Source organism: Palaemon carinicauda, chromosome 4 (assembly GCF_036898095.1).
Source record: "Palaemon carinicauda isolate YSFRI2023 chromosome 4, ASM3689809v2, whole genome shotgun sequence".
Classification (NCBI taxonomy): Eukaryota; Metazoa; Arthropoda; class Malacostraca; order Decapoda; family Palaemonidae; genus Palaemon; species Palaemon carinicauda.
The window spans coordinates 169,960,132-169,972,223 of NC_090728.1; the positions used below are offsets into that span (position 1 = coordinate 169,960,132).

Consider the following 12,092-nt stretch of genomic DNA (forward strand, 5'->3'; position numbering starts at 1 on the left):
GTCTTTTAGTTTTGTGTGTTCCTTATTTTCACTAGTTTTTCTCTTTTCATCCACATTTGTTGTAGTACTCTTTTCTTGTTTTCAATATTTTCTTCACAAAAAAGAAATTTTCCAACTGTTTGTGCACTATCTTCTTCGTATGGTTGTTGGAGCTCAATTGCTTTTATTCTTATATCACTAAACTGTGGACAATATAACATAAGGTGGTTAGCATTTTCTTCTACATCACAGAATACACAGTTTATATTTCCATCTTGGTGTCTGTTTTTTTATATTCAAGTCCAGTGAGTTTGTCCTTGCTCTGAATAATAAAATTGACGAAAATGTGTGTCATTTCCCTCCTGTTCTATTTCTGCATGAATTGGTCTGAGTACCGTATCTATTTTCCAGGACACTACATGAATGTGTCCTCTTGAGAGTCAGTAAATAATTTGTGTCTTCTCTTTCATTAAAGATTGATACTGAAATAGATTTATTTACTTCTTTGGTATTATAGCCCACCACGTTTCCCTGAAAACGCTTAATGTTTCCAAAGTAACCTCATTGCTTTTCCTTCTGTATCTAAAAATTACGGTTGTTTTACTGTAAAAAATACGTTATCATTGCCTTACCTTATACTTAATGATCTAGCCCTTTTCTTGTCTTTACCTAATTGGTTTGCTACGCATTTATTTGTGCCATTTGTTGTGACCTTTCACTGTTAAATTTGACAAAGGAATATTCCTTGTTGTCATTGTCATCTTGTCAGACTTTTATTTTGTCCATGCGACCTACTCTGCTTCAAACATGGTTTTCAATTTCTCCCTCCGAGCTATCACTTCTTTCTTTTTTTCCATTTCCTTCTAGAATTTTTACTTCCAATTGTAATCCACTCACAACTAATTTCTCGGCTACATTCATTATCAGAGGCCATTGTCAAAATATTGTTGTCCTGGTCAATCAATTCTATCCCGAGTTCTTAACCTATCTGCAAACTACTAACTCTTAAATTACCTGAAAGCAATAGAATTGTCTTACTTTATTATTGCAACTGGCAGAAGATAGCTTTGTCGTCAGTCCTGTATCCTGTGCCAGGAAGGCGAAGAAAACAATAGATTATAGAACACTTTATCCATAGGTCAGTATTGACCCACAGTCCACGCCCGACTACACTTTACTGATCTGACCTGAAGCATGAGTCTATTATCTATTCAATTTCAATTAATCTAACAAACTCTCACCAACTACTACTTTTGATTAGTCTGGACTTGAACCCAGACCCAGAGGCTAAAAAGGGACGTTAGTAACCCTTGTAATGTTTAGTCCAGATTATAACGGTTTCTGGTTTATCTAAAGGACGATTATGATAGTGAGTGTAGTTGCAGAATAGATCTAGAGTCTTCTCTTCGCATATTTTAAGCATTAACATTACCATTTAAAGAATCGTAGGAGAAAAGAGTGGCCATAATATACACAATATGACCTAAGTCATTTACACATAATTCAAGTTAATAGTGAACACCTTTTGTAATTTTTTCCCGTTGCTCCATCGTTCATTATGTTTCAATGTCCAAATGGGCCATTATTATCTGTAGAACAAGGGACTCTTGTAGATAATGAATCACACCACAGGATAAACACACGCTCTCTCTCTCTCTCTCTCTCTCTCTCTCTCTCTCTCTCTCTCTCTCTCTCTCTCTCTCTCTCTCTCTCTCTCTCTCTCTCTTTTCTAATAATGATGGCAATCTGTTTTGATGCTGTTACTGTTTTTATAATACTTTATTTTAGTTGTTCCTTATTTCTCATATTCATTAATTTCCTTATTTCATTTCCTCACAGGGCTATTTTCCCTGTTGGAGCCTTTGTGCTTATAGCATCCTTCTCTTCCAACTAGGATTGTAGCTTGATTAATGATAATAATAATAATAATAATAATAATAATAATAACAATTGAAGGAAAGTCCTGGAAAGAATGAAGGAATGAACAAAAATAAGTAGTAGTAGTAGTAGTAGTAGTAGTAGTAGTAGTAGTAGTAGTAGTAGTAGTAGTAGGTAAATTATTAGTAGTGTTAGTAGCAAAAGTAGTAGTACACTGAAAAATTACGAGAAAAGGGTAATTTGCCAGAGTGTTCCCTTAAGCAAGTGAACTTTACCCCATGACAGTGGAAGACCATAGTACAGAAGCTATGGCACTACCCAAGACTAGAAAACAATGGTTTGATTTTGGAGTGTTCTTCTCCTAGAAGAGCTGCCATAGCTTATTAGTCTCTTCTACCCTTACCAAGAAGAAAGTAGCCAACTGAACAATGGTTCAGTAGTTAACCCCTTAAGCAAAGAAGAATTGTTTGGTAACCTCAGTGTTGTCAGATGTACAGTTTTGGATAGAGGAGAATGCAGAAAGAATATGCCAGACTATTTGGTTTATGCATAGGCAAAGGAAAAATGAGCAGTAACGAGAGAGAGAGAGAGAGAGAGAGAGAGAGAGAGAGAGAGAGAGAGAGAGAGAGAGAGAGAGAGAGATCCTATGTAGTTCAATGTCTACCCAGTCAGAGGACCCAGTAACTCTTATTATTATTATTATTATTATTATTATTATTATTATTATCACAAGGTACACTATAACCATATTTGGAAAAGCAAGTTCCCATAAGCCCAAGGTCTCCAACAGGGAAAAATAGCCCAGTGAGGAAAGAAAAAATGAAATAAATAAAATACAATAGAAGAATAAACAATCAAAATAAAATATTTCAAGAACAGTAACAACATTAAGTTAGATCCTTGACATATAAATTATAAAAACTTAAAAAAAAAAAAACCAAGAAGATAAATAAGATAGAACAACATGCCTGAGTGTATCCCCAAGCAAGAGAGCTCTAATCCAAGACAGTGGAAGGCCATGGTACAGAGGTTATGGCACTACCCAAGACCAGAGAACAATGGTTTGATTTTGGAATGTCTTTCTCCTATAAGAGCTAGTTACAATGGCCAGAGTCTCTTCTACCCTTACCAGGAGGAATGTAGCCACTTTACAATTACATTGCAGTAGTTAATCTCTTGAGTGAAGAAGAATTGTTTAGTAATCTCAGTGTTGTCAGGTGTATGAGGGCAGAGGAGAATGTGGTAAGAATAGGTCAGACTATTCGGTGCATATGTAGGCAAAGACAAAATAAGGTGTAACCAGAGAGAGGGATCCAATGTGGCACTGTCTGGCCAGTCAAAGGACCGAATAACTCTTTAGTGGTAGTATCTCAATAGGTGGCTGGTGACCTGGCCAAACTACTACCTAGAAGCAGTAGTATCTCAGTAACAACAGTAGTAGTAGTAGCATCAGTAGAAATAGTAGCAGTAGTAACAACAGTAATGGTAGTAGTGGCTATAGTAGTAGCAGAAACATCAAAGGGATGGGGATGCTCAGCAAGACCAAGGATGAGTCGGGGTGGTTGCTGTAAGATGGTATACAGCCCTCCCCCACTTCAATGGGAGAATCTCCTGCAAGGGCGGACACCCTAGGCGCTCGCTCTAATGTCTGTAAGCAAGCGTGTCTCTCAGGTTTTTTGTAAGCTGCTTTTGTGAGATGGGGAACCCACTGGGCTACAGGAGTTTGAGCGCTCCCATGCTCGCTCAGAACAGCTGGAGTGCACTTGTGACGAATAGCGAGTACGAGAATGTGTTCTTTCAAGTATAAACAGCCACTCTTTTCTGCGAGGGTGTTTGCTAAAGTTCCCCGCAGGGCTGGCACGCTCAAAGAGGGCGAGTATGCCCCCATTGCTGAACGCAAGCTCACCATGGGGGGTGTGCGAGCAAGGTTGTTACCCTTGAGAGGGATAACCACTTTAGGTGGAAGATTAACTGTCGAGGAACAAGAGGGATGGGGAATGGGGCCAGAGAGAAGGGACTCCGCTATCTCGGCACATGAGAGGGAAGGGACGAGGCCAACCACAGAACAGATGGGGGCTCCTGCTATGCACCACACTTCAACACCTTCAAAGGGTGAACCCAAAAGTCCCAAGGACAGCCACAACTCACGAAGAGTGTCAAGGGAGGACTCCCCATGGGAGGAAGGTACCACTGCCCTGCCAGGGGAAGCAACATGGTCTTCAGAACCCAAAGGCCGTCCGGGGATCAAAGGCACGTCCCTCTTACCCGATCGTCTTACAGAGGAGACCAAACAGGCAGAGACATGTGGGCAAATTCCTGCATAAGAAGAAAGTCTGGGTTTCTTGGCCTTCAAGGTAGAGCTTGTGGGTGAAGAATCCAACTTCGACTTCTTCCTCCTCTGGCGGAACCGCTCCTACTGGGAGGATGGTCACTCCTGTTGTTTGCCGCAAGAAGACTCTTCCACTTAGGAGTGTCCTCTGCACAAATGGCAAAGCTGGTGAGGCTCTCTCTCTAAGGAGAACCGGAACATGCCATGAGTAAAGCCAGTCCTGCCCGGACAAACCCGCATGCTGTTCCCTCAGAAAACAGCAGTCATATCTGCAAAGAAAAAGAAAAACAAAGTTAGTACTATACAGGCTTTGAATAAAAAATGGAGAGGCAGTGGAACACATCTGCTCTTTACCATGGCCAATTTAAAAGTGGTTGAGCTAGCGAATGAGCAGGCTGATTGGGAGTATACCCTGATGCACCCTCGTTTCTGCTGGGAGGTTGGCTGTCACCTCAGTCTAAGATTTTATGGCCAGAACGCCAGCTTGCGCTAATTCTAACTTGTACATAAAGAACGAGAGTTTGTTTACATGTCGGAACAAATACATGTCAGTTATTTGAAAATACAGCACTGTACAGTGTAAGATATTAAAACTTTAGGATTTAACATAAACACAGAAATAAGAATGGAGCTGTTTTGGGGCTTGTAATTAACACAAGATATTTTTCTTATAATTACCATAAACTGCATGTGTACTGCATACAGCAGTAGTATTTAAACTATCCCTAATCTCTCAAAAAATTATAGTACAATATCCATCATTGAAGGCTGCACTGTGCCAAAACTCCATGGAATCCAAAACTCAACTTTCTTAATTATCATTACTTTTATATCTTGTGATTTGCTACTACTAAATGATGCTTATGTTGGAGGGTGAATTTTTTGGGGGGCCACAGAGGGTCTATTCATGATGTGGTTGAAAATATGATTTTTTTCAGCTACAGTTCTTTTCTTTTCCAAGCCTAGCAGAAGAAAGAAAAGAAGCTATGTAACTGTAACTGAAAAGGTGTTTTGATAATATGTAATGAAGTAAGCTTCAAAATGCTCATGTTATATATTTTCTCAGCCTATGTTAAAATATTGTGTTTACTTTTCCCTTATCAATGGATAATTCAACAATTGATATAATTCAACTAAATAACTGCAAAGTATATTGACCCTACATATTTGTGAATCCCACAAAATAAAAAAGGAAAATAACAAGAAACACCTTGTTTCTATTTTATTACACAGATAATGAACACACCTAAGTTTGACACATCTCGTAATCACTGTATAGGGTCCACTGTGAGCTATGGCACAACATGCACTTTCGTATTTAATTTTTTTTCTGTTTTGTTCTGAATGGTTGACTGCAGGAACCATTCTCCTTTGAACATAAAAATAAACCTCTATGCATATAACATCCATTATCTACATATATTATACAAATACTTGATATCCTTAAAGATGTATGAAAAATTAATTGTACAGATTATTTTTACACTTCTTAATCAAATAAAAAAATTCATATTCTAGCCTAATCTATATACTGTATATATTTTTTTTCAATAAACATAGGATAATTTAACATTATGGGTAAAACTGAATCTCTAGAAATGTACATCTATAATAAACAAAGAAATTTAGTAAGGACATTAAAAAATTACGGCCAAATTATGCAGCCACCACTGTATAATTTATATTTGTGGTAAGTTACTGAACATGGGACATAATTTTACATCTTTTAAGTGACATGGCATATACAAGTAGTAATTCAGTGTGCAGATTAATAGACTGCTCTAAAAAGAAAATTAGAACACAATGAATGTGATGACTTTTTAAAAAAATTATTGCTTCGAATTTAAAAGATTTCTTTTACCACCCTGTCATATGAACTAAAAAGTAATGTTTAAATACTTGAAATTTTCTTCACAATTCCAATTTAAACATTAAAAAAGGATGTAATGAGGAATTCATAATTCAACCAGAAAATTATAATTCACACTGCGTAGCTGGTATGATTTAACAGGTTTTAGCTTGAGTTCGCTTCTATCATAAACTGATAAACTACATGTACCTTAAATAAAATTAAGATTTAAGGTGCACTATACTGCAGGTGGAATAAAGTTTTCAAATGAAAATTCTGATTCAAATAATACAGTACTCAAAAATGTGAGTGGCTTTAGTCTGTCAACTGTTTAGTTTCAAATAAGGTACTGTAATATGAAGGCTTGAGCCTACTAACCATAACTTAAGAAAACCATTCATCAACCTTAAAATGCATATAGAGAATTGAGATTCTAATGTTCCATAATAAGAAGTTTGATTTAAAATTTGTAGCTCTCAAGGTCCCTATGTGTGGATGATCATTAGGATGCCACCGTAGAGCACTACAACACTGAGTTTGAAATGAATCACACTGATGGTGATGTCACTATTATGGAACTCGTGTTTCTGTATGCGCTATAATCTACTGTTATATAATTTACTAAAGGCCTGAAGGGATTACAAGTCAAGTTTTACAATAGTTTTAGATAGATCATAAAAACTTTTATTTAAGAAATACTGTACATGACAGCTACTGTAATCTAGCATAAGTAATTTACATGCAACTTACTGAATACAGTATCCCTTGCAATTATGAATTTTTTTTCAAATAGTGATACCTGCACTTATATTTAAATGGCTCCATCATTAAGCCAGAGAATGTAAATCAAACATAAATAAAAGGGATTACAGAATTCAAAATATAAAATATAAATGTAAATAAGCATAAAATAATTTTTATTACTTGAACAAAATTCAATGTTTTATTTCCTTTAGTTGTACCACCTCCCAGGGCAATAAAAAATATGAATAATAGAGGCCTATAAAATATGTTTCCTAATAGTATTTTTCCCCCATAACTTAAAGCTGGGAAACCTAATATCCCAAACAATGTTATTCCAGTTTCCCTAAGGAATGATAAAAAACTGAATTCTTTATAAGTTTTAAAATATAATGCACGGTATATCCCAAACTATAATAACAGTTAAAATTCATAAAGTATATTTAAAAAAAAAAAACTAAAAATGTAAAATACAGTACAGTACTGTACATGTATGTGTACAACAGAATACATATCCCTATATATACTGTAGTAGTAGGGTTATATTTATTTTTATATAATATCTGAAATGTAAATACAGGTACACTATTACAATTGCACAAATAAAACTGAGAGAAGAAGCAATGCAAAGAATTCAGAATCTATTTATAGTTATCAAATTTTAATTTGAATACATTACTGTACATAAATGGAACATATTTTTTTTCAAATATCAAAATTAATTTTGGGCACTCATTCCTCAATCTTTCTTTTCCTGTTGATATTACTGTATCAATTTTGTAATAGTTGTGCTACTGGATACTTAATTTCTTTAATAAGTCAATTAAATGTACATGTTTAGTATTTACTTCCCGTAAAAGTGTACTGTACCGTGCAATAATTTCTACTATCTGTTGGACGAAAACTTCCATATGAAGGAATACATAAGCAAATGGCCCGAAACCAAGATGAGGAGACAAGTAAATTTACGACCTATAATTAGCTCCTTTAAAACATACGGTGCACAATAAAATTACTCCTAGGAGGATGGTATTTAATGAGATTTATGTTTTCCCTGATTTAGTGGAGACCAATATAATATCACTACAGTTTTCTTGAAGTGCAAATTGATACCAAAAATATTAATTCTGTCAATAGGGTAAATTTTCGTTTGAAAAGAATACAGTAAAAATAATAATGAAAAATGCTTTGCAAGGACAATGTGTAATATAATTACAGGTTATGATGTAGGAAATTTCTTCTAACCCTATCTGATAATAAGTCAGCTTAGTATATTTTGAGAATTATAGAAATATAATAAACCTTTTAACTGTAATTATATAATCCCTCTAAGAGATAATTTTTTTACATTTCATACATAACACGCACAGCTATTAAACATTTCTGGACAGAACAAACTGGTAATAGCTAGCTAGGTAGCATAGATTTTATTCATAAAATCATTATCATCAGGAAGATGATAGTATATTGTATATATAGAGCTATAAAAAGCTTCAAGAAGACATTCTATTCCTGATCCTTTTCATTAATGGGACATTGTTAAAAAAATCATGGTTTCAGTAGTACTGTACTGTGGTAACTTGAATTCAACTGCGAAAGGTTCAAGTCATCCAATGTCAGGAGCTGTCACATGTTTGGACAGCTAAAGCCAAGGGGGTTTTCTCAGAAATAACATCTCGGATATTAAAAAGATAAAAATATATTTTCTCCAGGAACACTGATCCCAAAAGTTAGGCTTTCACTACCAACTACTATCTGAAGCTCCAAGATTCCAACGTTAAAAGTCAAGACTATGTGCAATCACGGGTAATATTAGACTCACTGTAGCACTGTGCATGTATTTCATAAGTCCACAAACTGTTTTCAGCCATTATTTCAGAGATAACTCCCTTACTTGTAGACTAGACCATCTCATGGACAACAGTCGGTATCATATTTAGTTTGAGTTATCAGCAATCAACTGTACAAAATTTATAAACATATCTACTCCAGGACTTCTGCATGACTGGAGACAACATGGAGGGCTATAAATGGTTACTCCTAGAAGGAGAATGATTGAAAATCCAAAGATATTGCTGCGACAGACACAGGTAGGCAGGGAGACAATTTTTTCTCATGATTTCCATCTCCGATGAAGATGAAGGTAATTGCCTTGGTCATGTACCTGTAATAAAAAAAGACAACTGAATCGGGCAATCTAAAAAAAATGCATAAAACATAAAGGTGAAATGACATCCACAAGGTAAAACCTAGTCCCATCTACAATATATCTAATGAGATACATCTTGATATGTACTTCAGTCAGCACTTTTAAATACCTTTAAAGCTATAGTTAAAGACAAGGACTTTTCTTTCAATTCATAATATTCTAAACCACTCAATCCTACACCTTTACAATATATAGTGTGTGAAAATTTTATATAGAAACAAACTATTTTTTGTGTTTTTAAGCTAAAGTTTGAACAGGGTATTGCTGGTTTATTCGAGCATGTGTTAGCACCTGTCATTATGTGACACTGAATTGCCAAATGCCTGTTAACTAGGCAAGTAATTTTCACAATAAAATTTATGACCTCCTGAGCAATTGAAAAGCAAACTTTCTCATGTTTGGGTGTATTTTATTGATTAATTTGCTGGTACTGTACTGCTTTGTATTTTTACGTTTTGCATAAATGAGACCATCGGTAGTATTTCTTCATTATGATGAAATAGCACTGAAAAATTATTACTAATGACTATATGATTATCCTATGAAGTGCATGTGTTAGTATAAGAGGGGAGTCTTATTTTAGCTAATCTACCATGAATTTAAGGTTGTACAAGACAGCAATTTTATTTTATTTAACCAAAACTTGAAGAATTTGCTGATCACTGATATTTTGCATTTTTCAGGGATAAATTTGTTTGACCTTCATCCTTTTTCTTTTTATTTCTCTGACAAGAGGTACTTTAGTGTGGTATATAATTAGTCTGTACTTAACAAAAATTTTCTTTTAGGGCAAAGAATGCCAGTAATGTTAATGCTCTCAATTTTTTTCAAGAAAAGAAATGCTTCAAGTACTTTTCTCCTAACTACCAACAGAGCTTTAATCTGATATCAATAGTGTAGATGCTTGGAATGCTAATATTTATATATGCACTGTACTGTCTACGATCATCGAGCAACCTAATTATATGTTACTGTCTACCCTTACTTTTCTAAAAGATTCTGTAGAACCCAAGTCTTGCAATACAATTGAGCATCATACACCCCTTCCATTTTTACTGTACATACCAGAACTTTGTTGATGTTTCACAAGTACTGTACTGTATGATACTTTCCTGCAAGACTGCTATATTGCTGCCAGGTATATAATGAAGCAAAACAAACACTATTGCTGGCTATCTAGATTTAGGTATTTGCAAGTCCATAACTATAGTTTTTCAATATTTAACTTAGCCGGTGATTATAATAGCTGCAACTCTGTTGCTCGACAGAAAACTCTAAGGTAAAATTCGCCAGCGATCGCTACACAGGTTGCGGGTGTGCCCAACAGCGCCATCTGTCGTCCAGATACCCAGTACTCGATGTAAACAAAGAACTCAATTTTCTCTCTGTCGTGCTCCCGACAAGACGTGCTTATTCGCTGTTGCTAAACTGGATTTGTTTTCACAACTAATTGGTGAAGTACACTATTCTAGTTTTGAGCTTTCGCTGTGCAGGCTTTTTCTTCGCAATTCCTTGAACTCTTTTTGATTACGGATTCTTTGTTGATGACTTTTTGATAGTTTTTGAATTCCCCTTTGACCAATTCAAAATGGCTGACCCTTCACAAGTCCCAAAATTTAGGAAGTGCAATGCTAGGGACTGTTCAAGGCGTCTTCCGAAGGCCTCTATCGACCCTCACACTGTTTGTTCCAATTGTCGGGATAAAACCTGTCAATTGGAAGATCGATGTGAGGAGTGTGTTGGGCTTTCGGAATTCGATTTTATCGAATTCCAAAAATATACATGTAGGCTAGAGAGAGATAGAGTTAGGAGAAGTTCCTCTCGTTCTATTGACATTTCCTCTCCTCATGCCCCACAACCTATTCCTTCCCCTGTAGTGGTTGCTCCTAATCCCCCTTCTGGCACTCAGGAACCTTCGATGGCTGATATGATGCGTGCCATCCAAGCTCTGGGTGAGAGAGTTGAGTCCCTGGCTAGTGACCGTAATCAGCTCATGGCGGATGTCAAGGAGCTGAAGTGTAAAAGTGCAGTGGGAAGTGTTAAAGTGAGTGATAGTGTTGTGGATAGTGTTGCGCTTGAGGGTTCGTCTGTTCGTGCCTGTCGTCCTCCTAGTCCGGGACCTCTTGCAAGCTCCCAAGTCCAGGGGAGAAGCAATGTCGTACGACAAATGGGTTCGAGAGGCTTTAATCAGCGAACAGACGTTCCCTCCGTGGTATCGGGCGTATCTACCCAAGATCGCCCCTGCCTAACAAAGACGAGAGAGCCCATTTATACCTCGTCTGCGGAAGAGGTTTTCTCGCAAGAAACCATGGACCAAGGTCTCACGACCGTTAAAGCGCAAGTCGGTCCCTTCCGCGCAAGTCCAACGGCCCAGCTGTAGCCACTGGGTCAGTTCGGACTCGCTGCAGTCATCCGATGACTGCTCACCTCCTAAGAGAGGCAAAGCGGTACCGCTTCAGACAGTTACACCGTCTGTCGCCGCACCTGCTCCTGTAGACCCTAAGTGGTCTTTACTGCAAGACATGCAGTCGCAACTCACGTCGCTTATGCAGGACTTTCGTGCGGAGAAGGTTGCTGCCGCACCAGTAGCTAGTGCAGCTCCTTGCCTACAACCACCCACACGATCGGTTGTGCGTCCTGGGGACGCTGAGGTAACCTTCTCACGCACTCCAGTTGAGAGAGTTCCGCCACCCATGCGTTCCAGTGTGATCTGCCAGCCGCATGTTGACGTTCAGCGACGCACGGAGGTATCCGTTGACGTCCGTGAGGTTCAACAACCGTCAGAGTTGTTTTGTTTTGACGCGGTGCGTCAACCTCCGCAACCCAGTGTGGTTGCCTCTGCGCACCCACATCAGTCTAGACAGTCTGGAGTAGACGCTGTGCGTCCCCGCGCTGCTATGGTTGTTGCCAGCTCACAGACTGGGCAACAGTTCCATGACGTTGCGTCCGGCTCAGTCACGCATGCACCCGTGCGACCGGACTCAGCTATCCAGCCGTTACCCACTCCGTTGCCGCTTCCTCATCAATACTCGGATGAGGGACTTTCTGATGATGATGGTGCTGCTCACGTAGATGAACCGCATTCAGAACTGGACGAGCCTAAGTCT

The 12,092-nt window shown here is 37.6% G+C and overlaps 1 protein-coding gene across 4 annotated transcripts in view; it reads right to left on the minus strand.

Annotated features, from left to right (window-relative positions):
• Window positions 1-5,401: 5,401 nt before the first annotated feature.
• Window positions 5,402-12,092, minus strand: part of LOC137640182 (protein slit-like) — a 56,531-nt gene continuing 49,840 nt past the window's right edge. For all 4 annotated transcript variants that reach the window (XM_068372710.1, XM_068372711.1, XM_068372709.1 and 1 more), the window contains one exon: window positions 5,402-8,940. The gene's annotated coding sequence lies outside the window, so the exon portion shown is untranslated. The remainder of the gene's footprint in view (window positions 8,941-12,092) is intronic.